Source organism: Astyanax mexicanus, chromosome 1 (assembly GCF_023375975.1).
Source record: "Astyanax mexicanus isolate ESR-SI-001 chromosome 1, AstMex3_surface, whole genome shotgun sequence".
In the NCBI taxonomy this organism is placed as follows: Eukaryota; Metazoa; Chordata; class Actinopteri; order Characiformes; family Acestrorhamphidae; genus Astyanax; species Astyanax mexicanus.
This window is the reverse complement of record NC_064408.1, coordinates 39,134,870-39,157,049: the sequence shown is the minus strand read 5'-3', so window position 1 is coordinate 39,157,049 and position 22,180 is coordinate 39,134,870. Positions and strand designations below refer to the sequence as shown.

Sequence of the window (22,180 nt, the reverse complement as noted above, 5' to 3'; positions counted from 1 at the left end):
AGAAACACCTACAACCTTGTGCTTTCACTCTTGTGTCCACTTTATTAAAAACACCTACCTTAACTTCCACTCAATATCTATTTAATTACTAATTTAACAAATCACATTCAATAAGTAAAGAGAGTGAGAAAATCAGAGTGAAGGATAGGAACCCAGTTTAGAAACTGAAATGAAGAATAGGAAGAATGTGAAGTGGAAAGCTGCTGTGGGTGTGTGTGGGTTTCTGCAGTGGGCCTGTGACATTTACTTTACATATACACACACACCTTCAGTGGTGGAAAGACTGACTTAGAAGAGGTGTTGCATGCGCGCACACACAAACGGTGCACAATATGGTAAAAAAAAACACTCAACATTATTCATAATACAATATCTATATAGTATATAAAATATTCAGACCTACTTTATAGTATAGTCTATGAAGTGTCCAAACAGCCCTTCTAATGATTTTGTAAAACATCTGTATAGTCTTTATAGAAAAACACTGATTAATTAAACAGTCAATTGTAGAGCAGTCATATACACATCAAGAATGGACCAGAGGGGTATAAAGTCCCCCTTTTCAAGTCAAGTTGTATTGTCAAAACTGCATATGTACAGGACATATGTAAAGGAGGATTGAAATTATGTTACTCTCCTTCCCAAAGTTACAACAAGTAACAAGTAAATGTGTTCTCTGGAGTGATGGAACTAAGTCTGTTGCAATAAATATGTTATTAACTTATCGTACAATAGAAGGATATGACCTCACTCATTTTTGCTGACATTGATTTAAACTAAAATGTTTTATTTGTTTAAAACAGTGTCTTTATTTTATTTATTTATCGTTTTATTTATTTAGGATATTTTACAAAATATTTAATTTCTATAATGTCATAAATACAGTCATATGAAAAAGTTTGGGCACCCCTATTAATCTTAATCATTTTTAGTTCTAAATATTTGGTTGCTTGTAACAGCCATTTCAGTTTGATATATCTAATAACTGATGGACACAGTAATATTGCACAGTGACACCATCTGCAGCAAGATGATGCTGCAGCTCTTTGGAGGTGGTCTGTGGATTGTCCTTGACTGTTCTCACCATTCTTCTTCTCTGCCTTTCTGATATTTTTCTTGGTCTGCCACTTCTGGGCTTAACAAGAACTGTCCCTGTGGTCTTCCATTTCCTTACTATGTTCCTCACAGTGGAAACTGACAGGTTAAATCTCTGAGACAACTTTTTGTATCCTTCCCCTGAACAACTATGTTGAACAATCTTTGTTTTTAGATCATTTGAGAGTTGTTTTGATGAGCCCATGATGCTACTCTTCAGAGGAGATTCAAATAGGAGAACAACTTGCAATTGGCCACCTTAAATACCTTTTCTCATGATTGGATACACCTGGCTATGAAGGTCAAAGCTCAATAAGGTTACCAAACCAGTTTTGTGCTTCAGTAAGTCAGTAAAAAGTAGTTAGGAACACTGCAAATCAATGGAAAGAGAGATTGGTAAAGGTTTATAACTTGGAGAAAATAACAGCAAAGCTAAACTTAAACATTGATTTATTTAGGAAAAGGTGGAATCCACTGATTACATACCTAGATCTGACAGAATAGCTGTTGCAAACACCCAAATATTTAGAACTAAAAATGATTAAGATTAATAGGGGTGCTCAAACTTTTTCATATGACTGTAAGTATGAATAAAATCTCTTAGCATTTTAAAAGGGTGTAATTGCTTTATTATTATTGGCATAACTTTGGAAAATATATTTTCCAGATAAAATTGGTTATTATAACAGGCCTACATGGAACCTCACTAATGCTCTCACTCTCGGGGTATAATATTCCAAGATCTAATGGTTTAGATTTTCAAAAAAGATTTTTCAGAAAAGTAGAGACTGTTACTGCAGCAACTGCGTGACAGACTCCGCATTATCCTTAAATAATTTCAGAAGAAACACAGAAAAAGCAATGTTTCTAAATGCCAAATATGTTCTGTAGGTAACAGTATAGTAACAGTAGAGCTGAACTGCTGTAGGCAGAGTGGGCGGGGCTAAACTGCAGTCTTCGCTGAGGACATGCTCTCATCACTACCTCAGCAATACACCACCAATATCTGAGGAACAGAGGAACACATACACACACATACCCATGAACACACACTCACACGCTGCCGCACACTGAAGTGCTTTGATGTTTTCAGTCCTGTAGTCATTACCCAGCATGCTGCTCACTGCTGAGCATGCAGTTTCACAGAGAGAGGGGAGAGAGAGAGAAAAAGAAAGACAGTGAACCCTTTCACATGGGTGATTTTGCATATGTAAAAATGCAAAGGTAATTCGAGGCATTTGACATTTTATTGTCAATCAAAATTGGCTGCAACATCAAACCAAAATCTAAATAATACTAATACATTTACAGCAGGTTGATCATTCCGTCACAATGCTTTTAGCCTTGAAAGCACCAACTTACGTTAATGAGGGTGGGGAATGGACCAAGACTACATCAAAAAGAAAACGGCCAACCAAAGGTAACCTAAGACTACTTAAAAGAGAGTGGGGCAAATGGAATGCACCAACTCTTTTCAAACAGGGGTGAGGCTACTATAATAAATCAATACAAATCAACAGAAGGCAGGGCTACCAAGGCTATCCAGGAGGCAACTAAGGCCCATTACGATTTCTCTTTTGTACCTCTACCCCTTGTTTTCGAGTGTAACCCCTCTCTTGGAACAGAGTTAGGGGAAGAGGTGAAATCCTCCCCCTAAGAATTGAGACAATCCTTCAAGAATACTTAGAATAATAGAATCCGTGGAGAGCTCAAGTTCAGCAACTTCTTCAAAAAGGGGGCAGGTGGTGCAGCAATTAATTATTATTGTCCAACCAGTGATTCCTGAAATGAGCTTTTAATAGCTTTTTCTATTAAAATAAAACTACACATAAAACTATGATACTATATAGCTAGTGGTTATCGCAATTACTTGTGTGTTTCTTTGGTAGTTGATTTCAGTGATTTCTCATAGCTTTTGAAAAATCTCTGTTTTAAGGGAAAATACAGCTCTTAAAAAATGAGTTTCCTTTACCCTAGGTGAAAAGCTCTGGAATATAATCAAGAGGAAGATGAATGATCACAAGCCATCAAACCAAGCAAAACTGCTTGAATTTTTGCACCAGGAGTAAAGGCATAAAGTTATCCAAAAGCAGTGTGTAAGACTGGTGGAAGAGAACATGCCAAGAGGCATGAAAACTGTGATTATAAACCAGCGTTATTCTACCAAATACTGATTTCTGAACTCTGAACATTCATTTCTTATTTTCTGCAAATAAATGCTTTAAATTACGATATTTTTATTTGGAATTTGGGAGAAATGTTGTCTGTAGTTGTCTGAGTAAAATGAACAACAATGTTCATTTTACTCAAACATAAACCTATAAATAGCAAAATCAGAGAAACTGATTCAGAAACTGAAGTGTTCTCTTAATTTTTTCCAGAGCTGTATATACCCCTAACACTCCTCCCGCAAAACAGAGGGGTAGGGCTTAGTGGTAGGGCCAAGGGGTGAAATGAGATTGGGATCAAGTGTAATCAAAATAGGGGTAGCTACTGCAATGCAGTGGAGCTAAAAGGATGAACCAAAATTTTCGGCCTACTTTTAGTGTCAGAACCTTATGACACAAGCTGTTATAATCTTGTTATTGTGGGGAGGGGGAACTGCAGGCTTCTGAGGCAGAGATGAGAGAAGGCCTGATAATGACAGAGCTCATGGTACCCTCTTGTAGAAAGGTCATAGAGGCAGGGGTACTCCTGCCACAGCTCAACAAACTTCAGTTTCACTTCAGTTTCACTTGTCCAATGAACCGCCGCAGCACCGTACATTTTTCTGTTTGTCATCTATAGTTTTGTGAGCCACAAAGCACCACCAAGGCGAGGCACCAAGCGGACTACTTTAAAAGAAACACATTTTTACTCCCTCTCTCCCAATTCTCTATAGTTATTTCTGGCTGCCGTGTTGAGGACTGTTTGTGTGTGAGGGTGTGGAGATAAAAAAAAGAAGGATGAACTAAGCTGCAGTCTTTTTTTTTCTCTTAATCAGTTCATCACAATTCCATCATAATGCACAACATCATCTAATACTCATGTTACCATGGTACTAAGTATTTATATTAGTATTTGCAATATGGGTCACATTCATTCACATCTTACTCATTGTAGCAGACACAGAAGCGTAAACACACATACACACACACACTGCTAACTCTATAATAAACCCAAATTAAGCAACTGTGCCTTCAAATTAGAGTTCTGTAAAAACTTCATAGAGTCCTGCTGAAACCCACCACATCTGCATCATAACTACATTCCAGTGGTGTTTACACTGAACAGGGTGTTTTTTTCAAGTCACAGTTCACTAAAAAATCTATCTAATTCCCCCAGTACACATAATGGACTTGTAGAGTCTACCAATGTATCTATTAAATATAATAAGTAAGCTCTCACCATAATAATTAGCACTGAAGCTGCAAGGCTAACGCTAACAAACAGTGGAAGTTAATGCTGTATCAATTTGCGCTTGGAGCTGCAAAGCCAAAGTAGCTAACAAATATGGATAGTGTAGGTATAGTTACTGTGAGCCATGCTGTGAAAGTAGTCGAAACAAACATGTTTTTACAATATTTGCAGAATTTATAAAGTAAATTTAGGAAATAGTGCCTCAGAATTAGCGGAGCGAGGATGCCAGAAATTCTTCTTTGGAATTATCATCTGTTAACAACACTGATAAATATGACCGACTACAACAAACTGAAATGCTATTTTTTTTCACAGATATTATCTTATTTACAGAAGAAGTGACCTGTGAACACTTCTGAAACTAGGTTATAAACCCCAAACCCACAGACCTTTTTCCATTTCAGCTAAAGGACCAAAAGAAACAGTCCGGCTGTCCTAACAGTTTAACAGGTTAAGTTGCTGTAATCAATGAAACTTGAGCTTAGCACTACAGACTTTACCGTTTTTATATCTAAAATACGTGTGGCATAAATAAATACCTTGTTTTTTGGGGACTACTACTTGTACAAAGCCCTGCTTGTATTTGTCAAATATTTTAATTCTATTATATTTTAAGATTAGGTTTCAGATCCAAAATCTTCTCAGAACTATGATAAAACTGTGTCTTGGGAATCAGGCAGTGTATTCATAACTGTTTGGTGTAAAAACTCTTTCTGTAAGAGATACAAAATTTAAAAAATATATTATTTTTTTTTCTCTGACTTAACCAAGCATTTATTAATGTCACGCATTTAAGCTGTAAAACAGAGTCCTAAAGATCAATTCTAGAATTAATAAAATATCATTCTGAAACAAAAAACGTGTGAAAATCATGAAAGGATTGATACAGTCCTGAGAAGTACAGCAGAAAGCACTGCAAACAGTTTTAACATTAGCATTAGCCATATTAGCAGACCATTATAAGTAGAAATCAAATGAAAATAAAGTCAAATAAGGCTGACAGCCTGACCACAGAATCCTTCAGCATGGTGCTAAACACTAATAGAACCTATCTGTAGTACTTTTTGTGTTTAGCAACGATTGATTAGCGCTAGGACTATGAAGCTAATGTACCTAACACGAAATGGAAACTTATACCTACACAAATAGCAACAGAGCTACAAGGCTAAAGTAGACTGATGATAAAGGAGTATCTCCATTCTAGTGCTGGGCGGTTTACTGGTTCAAACTGTATAATGTATGCATGTTTCACATACAGTCATACCACTAGAGGTGCTGCAGTTCACTGAAGAAGCACACTAGCAGAGCTCTATAGCTAATGCTAGCCAGTTAGCATGACAAACCAACACACTGTACTAATGATAGCTCGGCTCTGTGGAGTCAAACACTCTGTACTGCCAGGAGAAAAATAAGAACAAAACTCCTGGATCTGCTGCTGCTGCTACTTAAAATATGAGTAACTATAGCCCTGTTTAAATAAATTTAATAAAATAATAACAAGGGAATTGTGATAAACGGATAAACAGCTGATTAAATACTTTAACGCCTCAATTGCTTTCAGGTAAAACACACTGTAAATTGACATTAAACTTGTGTTTTACTTGTGAAATAGAGCTTTTGAAAAATATCTCATTTGAATACTTACATTTTGAGTATTTTAGGTCCATTATAGTGTTTACGGAACTATGTAAAATATTTAGTTTTGTAAAGGAAGCTGTGTACCTCTTTTTAAGATTTATTGTTTACATTCTTCAGATGTTTTTCTGCTAAAGAAGTCAGATTTCTTCATATATTGTATAATTTTGTGGGTCAAAGTAAACTCAATAGTAATCAAAGCCAATCAAATCTAAAGCCTTAGTGTTTAATATTATATGTACTCCTAACAGTACAATAAGTCATAAACCTATATTAAGCGCAGTCATGCAGAAAAAATGTATAAATAAATAAATAAATAAATATACATAGTGATATACTGTGAAACTATCAGAATCTTGAAAAATACTGTGATATACATTTTTGGTCATACCGCCATGCTCTACTCCATTCTGAGGTCCAAATATTAAATTCTAATGACTTTCTTATCTGTTTATGTCTACTTAACCTGTTCAATCATCATGATCATTTTATCACGTTTATGGAACAAATTTTGGTTACATTGTTGTCTATTATTGAGACTTGGATAACAATCATACAAATTAATTAATACTTAAATATGTTATTCAATCAATGCAGAATATGGTATTAGTAGTAATGTAGACACACTAGTTATTCAAAAGGGTTCTCGTGCTGTGTCTTGGAACTGTAAGTGTAGCCCAGGGGAAATGAAATAAAGAAGAAATGGAGGATATGGGCTCTGCCCACTCAGCTACAGGAGCTCTGACCTGCATCACTGCTGCTGCTGCTGTGTGTGTGTGTGTGCGTGTGTGTGTGCGCGCACTAATTGTAGGTTGTGTGTATTTTTAGAGCTGTCTGGCTGAAGTCAGCAGTAAGAGAACAGATTTTATTCTGTCTGACATATCAGGTCTTCCTTCACACACACACACACACACACACACACACATTCTGTCTCCTGAGTGTGTTTTGAGCAGGGATGTGTCGTCACTGCTATTTTCGACTGATTTCAGTAGAAATTCTGTGTAGTTGTAAAAGCAGAAGGTTGATATTAAAGTGTAATGCTGGTTCTATCAGTAACTCTGCTGCTGGTAAGCTAAAAGCTGCTTGGAGGATTAGGAAAAATGTGGTGGTGGACATAGCATTAGTGACCAGGCCAGCTAATGGACTGCTGCTCCTTCTCTCACCCATTCAGTGATAAAGATTCCAATGCCAATGTGTGTCTAATTTGTAAACACACCTCCTGCTTTACAGTAATGTGCAGATGTTTTGGTTAAACTTCATGTATTATTGATGATGTAACTGATAGTAGATGCACATTGACATGCTACATTAGGTGGAGGTCTGACACAAGCTGAAAAACAGAGCTAGCATCAGTGTGAAGCAATGGCTGCATAAAGCCTGAACTCTGTGGTTCCATTTATTTCCTTTGTATAGAAATAAAGTTGGTCTCTGTGCAGTAGAGATCAGAGGTAGGGCCAAGATCACGCTCTCATTAAATGACTTAGGGCCCTATTGTACACCCTGCACAAGGTTTGTCGTGATGCTTGTTACTATCTTACACCCCGTCAAGAGTCTATTTTTACGCTTGTGCATGCGTGGTGGGCGTGGTGGTCTGGAAGTGCAGAGTGCTCAGGTAAATTTCTGGCTTGTTTCTGTCTTGGGGCGGGAAACACAGATGTGCCACTGACCGAGTTAAACCAGGACAAAAAGGCTGTGCAATGCACATTTTTGGCGCCCTTTTAATACCAAGGACACAGGACACGCCCCCAAATAGCGCAAATAACCAGTGCGCTATAGATTGCTAAAATAGGGCCCTTTGTCCTGACCTTCTCCCAGACCGCCAGTAACAAAAGACAATGTAAAAAACAGGAAATACATTTGACAAGAGTGATTCTAACTACACTAATGTCAGCTGGCTTTACAAGTAAGATCACTTTGCCAACTTTACGCTAACATCAGAATTAAAGAAAAAAAAAAAAAAGAAAACTGCAAAGAACTTTGCACACAGTGGCACAACACCACATGCTTGATAATAGTGAGATTAACTCCATAGTATGATCGAGCCCTTGAAGTGGAAGGATCAATCGGTTTGTTCTTAAATATGTTAATGTTAAGTATCTGGTGTTGAGTGTTAAGTGTTAAAAGTTTAGAAATATTGAACAAGAGTGTTTAGGGTCAAGTGTCCAGTGTCAAGTGATGCTCGCTCTCTCTCTCTGCAGCAGCTGGTCGTTACCTTGCTGAATAAAGCAAGCTGTGCCTCATTAACAGGATGTGGCTCAGTACAGCCCACGGATACAATCCACAGACACATGTGTTTGTGTGTACTCATTCTGCAAAATCTGCTGGCAACCCCTCACTAAGTCAGAAACCACTTCCTTTGAAAGGTTAGTATGTTTGAGAGAGCACATTGAACACTGCAGAGGTGATAATGACGATGATGATGCTCCTGCTGATGATAGCGATACAGTTTTAATATGAAGTACACAATATTTATAATAACTTAATATTATTTAGAAGACCTTAGAAGATTTAAAAATACATTAAGAATGCAATTTTAAATTACACAACCAAAGATAACTGCTAGAGAAACTTCTATGAACAGATTCTGTCTGATAAATACATCAGCACATATCAGATTCAGATATCATTCACAAATCTGATACTGGCTGATACTGATATGACTCCTATTCTATTGTTTTGCTTGCTTTAGTTGCCATTTATTTCCAACAGTGATCTGTGAACTTCCCGCAACCTACAATTCATCTCTGACCAAATCATTTCTTATAGTCTGACATTTAATTATTACAGATCTGCATTAATTAAACATCTTACTGCTCCACATTTGCCACTCACAGCCCTCCTCTGCCCCTCAATTGCACTATACTGCCCCCAGGACAGCCCCCACTGTCCTTAACTGCTCCTCACTGCACCTTCACTGTACCCAGTTGCCCCTCAGTCTTCCCAACTGCCTGTCACTGCTCCTCTGACCCCTCCTGCCCTTCACTTTCCTCAAAACTCCCTTTCACTGGCCATCACTGGCCTTTACTGCAGCAGTTGCCCGTCACTGCCCCCCTGCCCCTCACTGCCCCCCACTGCCCACAGTAAAAGTAGCTGAATGCAGCAGTGATCAGAACACAAAGCAGCACTGTTACACACACAAGCTCTCTCTCTCTATCTCTCTCAGTTCCTCTCTCTCACACACACACAGGATTTATGAAGAAGCAAAGAATTCTTGACTGCAAATGTGCATTAAAAGTCTACAAACATCACACGCAGTGTTGACTGTGATTAACATAAAACACAGAACTACACATACCATCACCCACTCACCTACTGAGAGAGAGAGACAGAGAGAGAGCAAGATGATGAAGAGGAGCAGATTGACAGGGAAGTGGGTGATGGCTAGAAGTAGTCCTGACAGAGACTTTTACACACTCTCCACTCCATTGCTACACACAAGTTCTCTCTCTCTCTCCCTCTCTCTTACACACACTCACACAAACACAAACAGTGACATTTCCCAAATATATATTTGGGAACACAAACAGAACTGTTAACTGATCATGGCAGTACAGTTTAAATGACCTATTTAAAGATTAATTACTTTTATACATATTGGCATTTCCTTGCTAAATTTAAACATTCATGTCCCATTGCAGATTCAGCAATTAGATAGACTTATTTCTTGTTTCTGTCTTGGGGCGGGAAACACAGATGTGCCACTGACCGAGTTAAACCAGGACAACAAGGCTGTGCAATGCACAAAAAAAGGTTCAGACAAGGATATTCCTACAACCTGGGATATATTTGTACAATTCTCTTCTTATGCATACTATAGACAACCATTAATTTCAGATTGGTTTCTTTTCTATATATATCCATATATGTATTCTTTGCCCTCGTACATCACTAACATTGCCCTCGTACATTCCTAAACAGATCCAACTTTGCCACCATGCTTTAGCTGTGACATCATTAGTTATTTTTCTCCCATAATAAATTGAACAAATCTATATAGGATATAATCTGCAGAGACAGTTCACACGGAGAGGCAGATTTCCCCCTCTTCTGACACACAGAACCCATAACCTCAGTATATCTTGGTGTCTTGGTGGGCTTAACAAGTCTGCAGGTTTGCATCACCATGCATCACTACACCAGGGCTGTGTATGTGTAAGTATGGTTAGGGGGGTTAGCAGGTTTCCACCATATGCCACATTCTGTCTCAGAAGGCAACACTACCAACTGCTCCACAGCCTAAAGGCCTTCTGTACAACACACACACACACACACACACACATGCACGCACGCGAACGGGTGGATTTCTGCTTTCTGGCCGCTGAAGCACAGAGCGAGTGATTGTTAAGTCCGCACCCACGCATCACTGCAGACCAACGGCATCCAACACTGATGACGCAACAAGCAGCTGAATTCTGCATATTAAAGCGATAGACAGAGAACAGTTTAATTCCCCCAGTACTGCCCCCAACCCTCCCAAACAAACCCCACCTCAAAAGTAGCTGATCAGCCAAGACATGTTTGGTGCTTCTGCAGATTTACACTGGAGCAGCAAATCTAATGTAGCCATCCAATAGAAGCTTATATCCTTCCAATTAGCACTGGTGTTACAATGCTAATGAAACTATGTAGCTTTGGCCAGATGTAAATACAATGAACCAAAGCTGATACATAACGTCTCCTATTAGTTTGGGCTGCAACAATTAGTCGATATAATCAACAATGTTGATTATTTAAATTTGTCGACTACAAATTTCATTGTGATAATTGTTAATTTGTAACATTACCGCATTACACAAAGTGCTGGGGACAAAAGTGCAATGGTAAACAAAAGTGAGATGGGTAAATGGCTCAAAAAGTGCTCAAACACTAAATATCAGTAATTTCCACAATTTAAACAACATCCATATTTAAATGGCTTTTAAATCTCATGTTCAGCTGTTTCTATAGTTTTTAGAGATGGAGCACATGGCATAAATAATTGTTGACTAAACGACTAATCTAAAAAATAACATCAGATTCGTCGACTACCAAAATAATCATTAGTTGCAGCCCTACTATTAGTCAGACTTTGGAGGTAGAACTAATAGTCTAACCTATCAAATTTATCACCAAAATAATAGGACCAGAGATGTATAAAGTACTAGAGACCCAGACTTCAATGCAGAGTGAAAGCACAGGTGCTCTATTAAAAAAAATAACTTGATTAGAAGTTAAAGTGTTCTTTGAGCTCCACACTTTAGTAGCAGTACTAAAGTATTCAACATTTTTTGTACTTAAGTACTGCAAGTAATTTATTCTAAAATGGTATACTGAAGTACTAAAAGTAAAAGTACAGTACTGTGCTGTGTAAATATTACATAAAGCAGTGGAACGTTCCCAGAATGGAAGTCATCTGTGACCTGAACGTACAATGTCTTAGTTTTTAAATTCTAATTAAAATAGGGAGTCTCTGACTAGACCATCATTCAATTCAAAATAAAAAAAAAATAATGATGTGTTCCATTTGAACTGGGGCTGAAATTCCCAAGTTTAAAGTACCCTGAACCACGAGTTTAAAATCCAAGATGGCTGCACCGAACATGAACACTACTAAAAGCATTCAACATCTGATTCCTAGTTAAACAGAAGGCAGCATAACTGGCAGGCTATCAGACACTAGCACAGGGCTTAACAACTACAGTCCAACATGATAATTTAAAAAGTAAATGCACACAAAAAGAGAAACAAGAACTAAAATAAAACAGGACTACAAAAGCAAACAAATACAACAGATCTAAAGCTAAATCTAACGCTAAAACACACGAATTACGTGCAGAAAAAAATCAGTAGCTTCTCAGATTTTTCTCAAATTCTCTATTTTTAATGTGAATAAAGCAATACAGATGACTGACACTGCAGTACATCTCAAGATGAACAAAACAAGTCTGTGTGTGTTAGGTGTTAGGAATATGCATTCCATTGAAATTCCACTCACACACAAACACACACACACACACACACACACACAACATACAACATACAAGATTACAGCTAGCCACTAACCTCTAATTATATGCTGAATCAGACAAACTATAAGGCTAACAAGTAATTGATCATTGACAAGTGATGTAAAACCGAAGAGCATTTTCGAGTTAAGTGCTGTTTTGGAGGTATTCGGTGGTCTGTAATGAATTCAGATATATTTCTTTTAGTTCACTTTTCTTTCAGACACAAACAGGCTCAATCATTATGTGACTCGAGGAGGATGGGTTCTTATTCTGTCTATTGGTTTCTTCTAAGTTTTTTTCTTTTTTCCCTAAGGGAGTTTTTCCTGGCCACTGTCAACATTGTCATTGTGCGTTCTCAAAATAGGGCTTGGGCCTGTATGTTGTGAATAACACTATATAAACAAAATACAAAGTAATTAAAGGTTGTAAGTGCTGGCTTTTCTTTCTTCTAATGTAGCCAAATATATCTCCCATATAGCTAGTATAAAAACAGAAACAGGTTATTGTGGTTTTGCAAAATGTCACACAGTCAACTTCCTGCTTTACTTTAGGACTATATTAGAAATTGGTCTATTTCATGATACTGATTACTTGGTAATGTTTAAGTAATTGGTGTAATTGGAATTTGGAGGCATTCTAAGATTTTGTACTCAGGTCATTTGGATCAGTGTTGGATCAGAGTGTTTGAAAGATTACAAAAGCAAAATTTGTTGCTTCCACTGCACCACTCACTCACTGAAAGACCTACTCCAAAACGTCACTTGACTAAGCCTGATAGAAGTTATTTTTAGTGATTAGCATGGTTTTACATCTTTACTCCCAGCATCATCTCTCACTCTACTTAAAACAGCGGGAATTTTTCAGTAATCCATTATAGACTTGTCTTAACTTTTTACTTAACCTGTAAAGCAAAAGATATATACACATGCACTGAAGTACATTCAGTGTACATACAGATAGTGACAGCTTCTAGAAGCCTGAATTCTTTTTGTACTTCGGCCCCTATAAAGAAGGATGATGCTGTTTCGGCACAAACTACCACAAGTATTTGGGCATTTTGAAAAACGGGATGAAAATAAGTTTTTTTTGCCACTAACAAATTGAGTTCTCCTGGCTGAATCTTAAATACTGTCCTATTACATATAAAACATTGTTTCACATTTACAAACTTTTTACAAACAAAAGTTTAAATATAATGTATAAATAAGACACTGAACATTCTAAAGCAACATTTCCTTTTATTTATCGAATTTAACAGGTTTAACAGTCATGTGTCAAAGTAAAGTGAGACACACTGATTGTTCTTTTCACAATATGTTAGCATCATTAAATAAACAGATATTGTTTCAAAATTGTGCAGAAACTACACCATATTTAGATCAGTATACTATGATCTAGGAGTGAATGATATGGCCCTAAAATAATATAATAATATTTCATGGTATTTTCGGGATAACGATACTCTTGGCGACTTAAATCCGTGTTTAATTCCATGAAGAATACACTACTGCAACAAAATGAAAATTTTATAATTGCATATATGATATTTATTATATGGCACACCCCAAACAAGATTTTTTTTTTCAGATTTGCAACAGAGGTTGTGATCCAGAATTAGAGTCATGATACTAATAATGCACTCCAAATATCGCCATATATCCAGGACTGAAGTTGCTTTTGCTAAAAACTGAAAAAAATTGCACCCTGATGTGATAATTAGGGGTGAGTGGTATAGCATAATATGTCACGGTATAATTCTTGCTCGCACTTCTCTTTGCTTTAATCAGCATTTCCTAAAAGGCTGAGAATGTTTAGGAAGCTAATTACGGCCTCCTGCACGTGGCCTAAACCATGCAGGAAAATCTGACGCTTTCCTGGACGTCGTGTACGATGCTCAGAGAAACACAGGCACACGCCGTTTCTAGAAAACAATACGATAAGCGCTCTGCCGGCAGGAAACCAGAACACAGGAGAAGAAGATAATAGACTCAGAGCTACATCCTGTCAGGAAGGCCTAACAACGACAAAGCGAAAAAAAAGATGATTATAAAAAGAAGCTGCACGCAGAAACTCTCTGTGTCTTTACAGGGGAATTCCACCAAGCTTTAAAAAAGTCTCTTCTTACTTTAAAGAGGTAACATACAACCAAAGCAATTCAGAGTGCTGTTTGTAAAATGTTTTGTCTTAGAATAGAATCAAATGTCTAAATATATACGAAAACACAAAACGTTACAGCAAATGAGAAAGAATACATTCTGTTGTTGTATCATAGCGTTAAAAAGATCTAGGGTCTAAAATATGTACCCTTAAAATGATGGAGTGATTAACACTGACATGTTTTATGTCCTATTACTTTTGCTGTGTCCCATTACAGCTTAATAATGCCTGAGGGATGTTTGTGTTTGCAGGGTCTTTTGCACTGAATGCAAATGCGATTTCTGCCTGTGTTGCTTGTCTGTTTACCTGGCCAATTCTAGCCATATGCCGCTGGTCATGATCATTACCATTACTGCGCTGTCCACTGTGGGTGGAAATGCCTTCTATGATGTATTCCTACAATCTCTAGTGTTCAGTCTCACTTAAAAGACAGCATATCAAGATAACATATTAATTTTAGATTTTTTTTTTGTTTACATCATGAGCATTTCATTAAAACTGCTCTGCTGGAGATGATGAGAGCTGTGCGTGTCTGTGTGTGTTATTGTTTGGGGTGTGTTGAAGAGTGTCTGAGTGTATCTGACCTCAATTATGAGGGGAAAGGGCGAAGACAGGCCAGAGAACAGTTGGCACACAGCCAGTACACACACAAAGACACACAGAGAGACTTTGAAAGACAGAATGAGAACTAAAAAGAGAAAAAAAAGAAATTAAAAGAATGAAACCATAATGAGAATATAAATAGAATGTCAGAGAAATATAAAAGGAAAATAGTGAATAAAGAAAATAGTGAATAAAGAAAATAGTGAATGAAGAAAATAGTAAATAAAGAAAAAATGAGCAAAATATAATAAAGCAAAGACAGAGACAGAGAAAGAGAGAGAGAGAGGGAAAGAGAGGAAGAGAGGGACAGAGAGAGAGAGAGAGAGCAAGAGCAAGAGAGAGATAGTGTACTTCATCTTGCTGTATGCGATTTTGGCTGGCCCCTTTTTGGCGTGTAGCTTAAAGACGTGGCCTCAGAAACATCAGAAAGCAATTAAAACTGTCTGAAATATTGAACACACACACATTCAGCCTGCTTCACTCCCCTGCACTCGTTAAAGCCTTTGCTAAAGCCCTCAGGATCTTCCGTCCAAAGTTAGCTTATTACCTGTACCTACACACACACACACACACACACACACACACACACACACACACACACACACACACACACAGACATAAATACATATATACAGCTCTGGAAAAAAATAAGAGACCAGACCAGACCAGAGCTTTCAGACCTCAAACAATGCAAAGAAAACAAGTTCATATAAGTTTTAAGAGTTCAGAAATCAATATTTGGTGGAATAAGCCTGGTTTTTAATCACAGTTTTTATGCATCTTGGCATGTTCTGCTCCACCAGTCTTACACACTGCTTTTGGATAACTTTAAGCCACTCCTGCTGCAAAAATTGGTTTAATAGCTTGTGATCATCCATATTCCTCTTGATTATATTCCAGAGGTTTTCAAGTTGGTAAAATCAAAGGTCTCTTATTAAAAAAAAAAAATTAGGACTAATAAACAATTATAGTTTGTGACTGTGTCACAACAAAACTCAAAATTAACAAATGAAATGCTGCATTGTACTAATTAGCATATAAGGACATACATTTAGTTTAGTTCTATCTATAGTTTAGATGTAGACATTAGTTTAGCTATCTGTGTGGCCTGAAATGGGATTAAAACCATTATGTCATAATAATATATTATGTGGTCTATTACAATATTATCTTTATGGGGTCAGATAGGGCTGTGACGATAATTTTATTACCGCAATACCGCGGTTATGGGACGTCACCGCGGTGATGAGCTCATTACCGTCATTACCGCATTTTTTTATGGCTGTCAAATCTGATTGACTGCGTTTTGAGCGGTAGTAAAATGCTCCATATAAGCACAACTGTGGTGAATTCAGTATTAATATGTCAAGTGTAAGTCCTACACTATAGGGCTGTGCAATATATCAAATATATTTTGATCGCGATAGATATTGGTGTCAAACGATCTCAAAATTCATAATATCGAATATAAAAATTTTTGTCATTTATCTGTGCTGCCGCTGCACTGGCGCGGCAGCGAATGGGTTAAGCAAAACGCGGTGCGTGGTACTCATTGAGGTCAGAACAGCTCTGGAGTCTCCTGCTCACTTCGTCTCCATTGAGGCTGCTGAAGAGAGTGAAGATTAGCAGCACTAATATTGGCTCGGAAATGGAAGCTACAGGGCAGGCTCAGTAAGTTGAGAAAAAAGGAAGAAAAAGACTCAGAACAGAAGAGAATCATCTGCAAGATTAGCCGGAAAGTGGTGTCTGCACCTCTCGCCAACACATCAAACTAATTCACCCACATCAAGGTAAACCATAGAGCCATGTAAGGTGTTCCGTGGTCACATTTTGAGAAAGTAAAATATATTAATTCATTGTCTGGCTGCTGGCTGTTCTGCGTGAGCACCGCGGAGAACGCGCGGCATTGCGCCTCAGTCTTGGTAAAAATAGTAAGGTTGGTTGAAGTGTAGTTCAAACAGCAAAGCAATGATATAAAACTATAACCACCATCTTTACTGAAATGTTGTTATCTGACCAAGTCTGAGGTAAAATGCGCTGCGCCTTGTCTCTTTCACAGCACGCGGAACTGAGTTCAGAACCGCTACAAATATAACCATATAAAACTCAGTTCAGATAAATAAACTTCAGATGAGTAAGGACACGTAAAGTGAAACAAAAATTGTCAAACATAAAGGACAGGTTTCTATTATTTTAAAATGGAACTAATGTCTTTTTTTTGGTCGGTTGTCTCTTGCGAGCCGATTTCTTAACGTCACGACATTTTAATCAACATATTATATGACGCGGGTCCCGTCAGGATATCTCGCGGCACAGACAGAACTGAATTGTTATTGGCGGGAACAGGAGTTTAATCAATCCAGAGGATGTGGGAGCACATTAATAAATAGTTAAGAAAATTGTAATAATCCCGCAGTGATTCTCATGCACGCAACAAAAAAACCCTAAGCACAAAAAAGGAGCGGAGAATGGACCGACACGCGCACACACACACCGATTTTTTTTTTGTAATGTGGTAAGAAACGTGACCGCACTATTCAGCGCGGTTTTAATAAATATTTTTATTTTATTTTAAGCACTAAATGTAATTTATTAAATTTATTTAGGACCGCGGGGCAGGTGCGGCAAAACTGTGTATGTGGCGGGCTGATGCGGGATTAAAAGAAGGATTTTTTTTGCGGAACGGTAACGGGACAAAAAAGAAATGATGTCTGAATTAATTTCCTCCAATCGAATATAATTTAACATGGTTTAAGAATATAAAATAATTTATAAACAAACGAAATATTTAATATTGAGCTAATAGCCGAAGTGCAAAAATACAAAATCTGTAATACTCTGCACTGCACAATTCAAACGAAATAGCCGTAACGCCGCTGCGCTCCTGCCCTGCGATGCAGCCGAAGCCTGGTGTGAGGCAGCAGAAATTCTGGGGTGAAAACTACATAACTACACAACATAAGGAGACATAATGCACTCCAAATATTCAGGAGGGAAGTGAAATAAATGATACTGTACAGATATAATCTGTATCTAGTAGATATTTAATGAGAAATAAGAAGAATGTGAATAAAAAAAAAACAGACGCCTAACACAGACTTCTTGAGCCTTGAGCCCGAACGGCCCGAGGAAAGGGGTGAGAAATATATTTTTTTCGGGGCCGGGGGTCAGTGGAAAATTTTGCTGTGGATTAATTCGTCTTTTTTTTAAACGAATATTAGAATATTCGCTACCAATTACTGCTGAATATCCTGAGCTCAAAACCGCTATTCGGGCCAGCCCTAAAATAGATCTATGGATGGAGAAGGGGGAGGCGGACAAGCTCCTCCTTCAAAAAGTCTGCTCGGAAAAAGACAGGTTAGCTGTACAATGACGAATTATACAGGCAGCATATGTTCACTTGTTATGCTGTATTTATGTTTTATGTAGAGGTTGTATGTAGGCTGTATGGTTTGAAGAATAAAGATTTGTTACCAATAAATTTGTGGTGTTTTTTTTTTTTTTTTTTTGGGGGGGGGGGGGGGAGGGGGTTTGGGGTCTCGCGGTTAACCGCAATATCGCGGTGATGCGTTAGTTTTTTACCGCGGTTATAAAAAATCAATACCGCCCCAGCCCTAGGGTCAGATTAAATCAATAAATATCTTCACACATTTAACTGTCACCAGTACTGGGAACTGTCACTGGGCCAGGCATTGTAAGCAGGGATATACAAGTAACACAACTGTACACTGTATAGCTGTTTTAGTATATAATTAGAGCTGGGCAATATGGTGAAAACACTGTATCATGATTTTAGGACATTTTCATGCTAAACGATATTCATCACAATGTTTTGAAACAGAAAAAAACATCAGCAATGCAATTAAACCAAGTTTTTTACACTGGGTCAGTGTTCTTTAAACACTGATGACACCCTCAATATGCTAAGGAAATGCATCATAATATGATAAAATACCGTCATACTGCCCAGCTCTACCTATAATACATTTATTATAGGTGATAAATATAGTACCCACCTAGTAATTAACTGCAGTACCAATATTAGAACATGATAATAGCACTAAAGCTGTAAAGTACCAATATAACAAACATCCACAGTAACAATATGAGCACATTAATACCAATATAAACATAAATTTAAGGAGATTAATAACCATGCTGCGAAAAGCTGGGACCAATATTTGGATGTAAATATAGTACCAATATTGCACACTAACCTCCATGGTACCAATATCAGCATAAATTTAAGGAAATTAATAACAATGCTGCAAAAATGGGGACCAATGTTTGGACATAAATATAGTACTAATACTGCACACTAACCTTCACAGAACCAATATGAGCACATTAGTACCAATATCAGCATCAATTTTAAGGAGATTAATAACAATGCTGTAAAAAGGTGGATCAATATTTGGACTTAAATATAGTTGCAATATTGCACAAAAAATGCAAATTTTCAAAGTATCAGTGTTTCTACATGAATATTGCACCAGTACTGTAAATCATAATTGCAGCACTAATTATATAACCTACAGCGGTAAATAACCACAGTAACATTTTTAGGACATAAACACACCGCATTACGGTAGCATGGCCCATAAATACCCCTACTGCTTAACCACAGTGACAATATTAGAACATATATATTGTACCAACAATTCAGAGAACCAAATTATTAATAAAACAAAGTGTACACGCTGTATACAATCGAACTAGCTATATAACCTCATACTCATAACCGCTGTAAAACAGTGTATATATCCACATACTGCAATACCACTCCATCAATTCTGCTTTATAATCACGTGAAATCCTGAAATCATTCCTGCACTCTCCTCCAGCACACCACCCCCCTTGCCCCCCCTGCTCTTACCCGCCTGCGGGCGCCTACAGCTCGGCGTGACCGCGTGCCATCACTCGGGGCGCCTGGAGGTGAGAAACACTGCTTTAAACTGATCAAATGAATGAAGATAAGTAGATAAGTAATAAAAACATCTGCGCGCGCGCTCCTCTCGCTCCGCTCTCCACTGGAACATATGATGGTGAGGAGGATGATGGCGAGAGGCGTGGATTTTTCCACACCCGTATTCCGTGAAGCCACGCCCCCTCGCGCGCCCCCCGCGCCTGCGATTGGGCGGTAGTAGTCCGCCCGGCTGCGCTGAAACTGGCCGTTTAAAGAAGGCGGGGCTTAAAAGGAAAATGGGTGAGCACAGTGAGTTGCTAGCCAATAGTCAAAGAGAAGAGCTAATTGACTGCTCTGCAAACCAATAGAATGGCGAGATTCGACAAACGCGAGATTTGTACACAGCTGAAGCGGAGCAACGAACAGATGGAGCGTTTAGGAGGAGAAATTAGCTGATTTCAGGAGAAATTACTCACACACACAAACAACACAAACAACAAGGCTCAACTGTGTAAGTGTCACAGACCCTGCTGCTATTATTAAGTGTAACATATCTGTCTTCCTGTTTGTCTGTGAATCTACAGTAATATGTGTTCTGAATTTGAGCTGTTACTGTTAACTGAAGATAAATCTTTAAAAGTTATAGAACTAAAGGAGCAACTTTTGTAATGTATTTGAAAAGATTACGTTTTTATTGGCTTCAGTTTTAGTGACACAAACAGAAAAGAGTCATTTTCAGGCCCCCTGCATGGTGAACCCTATATATATATATATTTGTCGACTACAAATTTAATTGTCGACTCATCGTTTATTCGTAACAGTACCGCATTACACAAAGTGGTGGGGACAGAGATGCAGTGGGAGATGAGTTAAAGGCTCACTTACACAGGTTACACTGAACTTAGTCTGTGTCTTTAAAAGTGCCTAAACACAACAGATTACTATTTACTCACTAAATAATCAGAACTCTCTCCATTTAAACAACATGTAGACATTTTAATGACTTTTAAATCTCATGTTTAGCTGTTTCTATAGTTTTTTTTAGAAATGAAGCACATGGCAAATAAAAACGTTGACAAATCAACCAATAAAAAAAAAGAATCATCAAATGAATCGACTACCAAAATAATCATTAGTTTAATGGGTTTTTTATATATATATATATTTTTTTTAATCTGAGCCCATATATTTAACTATTCAAAACATTTACTGGTCAATCTCAGGCATCTTTACTTGTTTTTCCACAAGGTTTCTAAGCCGAAGATGTTTACATTTTACAACTCATGTGACATTTAAAAAGCATGTTTTAAAGCAAGTCCACTTATTCCTTTAATTTTCTCTCAAGAAAGTCTTTATTTTAAAGAAATGGTTGACTGCAATAATATATATTTATGACAAAATTGCACATTGTATTTTTCTAAAAGATGCAAATCTATTTTTTTCTTTACAAGAAGACCCAAACCTAAAATCGATCAAATATATTATCATGCAATCTATACAAATGGAGAAATGATAAACCAAACAGAATTGAAAAAAGTGTTTTACATTTGCTAATATTCACATTAATAAACCAAAAAAACAGAGGACAATACTCCTGTTGATGGCACTCACTCCTGTTTCTTATGCGTCGGAATGAGTTTTTAGCATAGAATTAGCAAAAACATAAAAAATAGCTAAATGGTGGCTATGCCACTTGCATGAGGAGACTGAGCAGTTCTAGTGATTTTCCCAAAAAATGTATTGAAAAAATTAACAAATAAGATCTAAGAATTAATTTAGGGAACAGGACAGAGTGTTGAATTACAATAAGATAAAATACACAGAAAAACAAATGAGGGAACTTTATTTTGGTCTTCCCATGGTCTTCAGAAGAATCAACTGATGTAACTAACGTTCTGCTGTAGATTGACTTGTAGAATGTTCCAGATGGGGTAATGTGTTATGGTAACAGGAATGAGTAAAAACCCAGGGACCCAACTAAAATGTATATTTTAACTTAAATATTATGTTAAAATATTATATTTATTATGAAAAAAAGTCACACAAAAATGCTCTGAAGGATTTTAATTATTATATTTCATGGTAAAGTTTATAGTTAAAGAGTGGGGGCAGGTAACATATTCTGTATATACAATATATGTCCTCCACCAAGCTTAACAGTTGGAGATATCTGTCTTCTGTTAATTTAAATGCAGGACATTTTGTTTTACAAACACATCTTTGCTCATTGTGGGTAAACATTTCTTAGGAACATCAGTCCACAGAACTTGTTTTCACACTGCACCAGGCTGGTTTAGGTGTTTCATTGAAAACATGTGACACTTACATTTGACACCAATGGACCACCATTCCAGAGTATGATAAATGTTCTAATTAAACAGGCTTTTAATTTGTCTTT

At 37.3% G+C, this 22,180-nt stretch overlaps 1 protein-coding gene across 4 annotated transcripts in view; it reads right to left on the bottom strand.

Moving 5' to 3' along the window:
• Nucleotides 1–19,943, bottom strand: part of fynb (FYN proto-oncogene, Src family tyrosine kinase b) — a 52,179-nt gene extending 32,236 nt beyond the window's left edge. For 2 of the 4 annotated variants that reach the window (XM_007259901.3, XM_007259902.3), the window contains exon 1: nucleotides 19,753–19,942. The gene's annotated coding sequence lies outside the window, so the exon portion shown is untranslated. Of the gene's footprint in view, nucleotides 1–19,752 lie in introns of all 4 variants that reach the window. The other 2 variants (XM_022667246.2, XM_049477779.1) reach the window with 2 other exon arrangements.
• Between the last annotated feature and the right edge of the window lie 2,237 nt (nucleotides 19,944–22,180).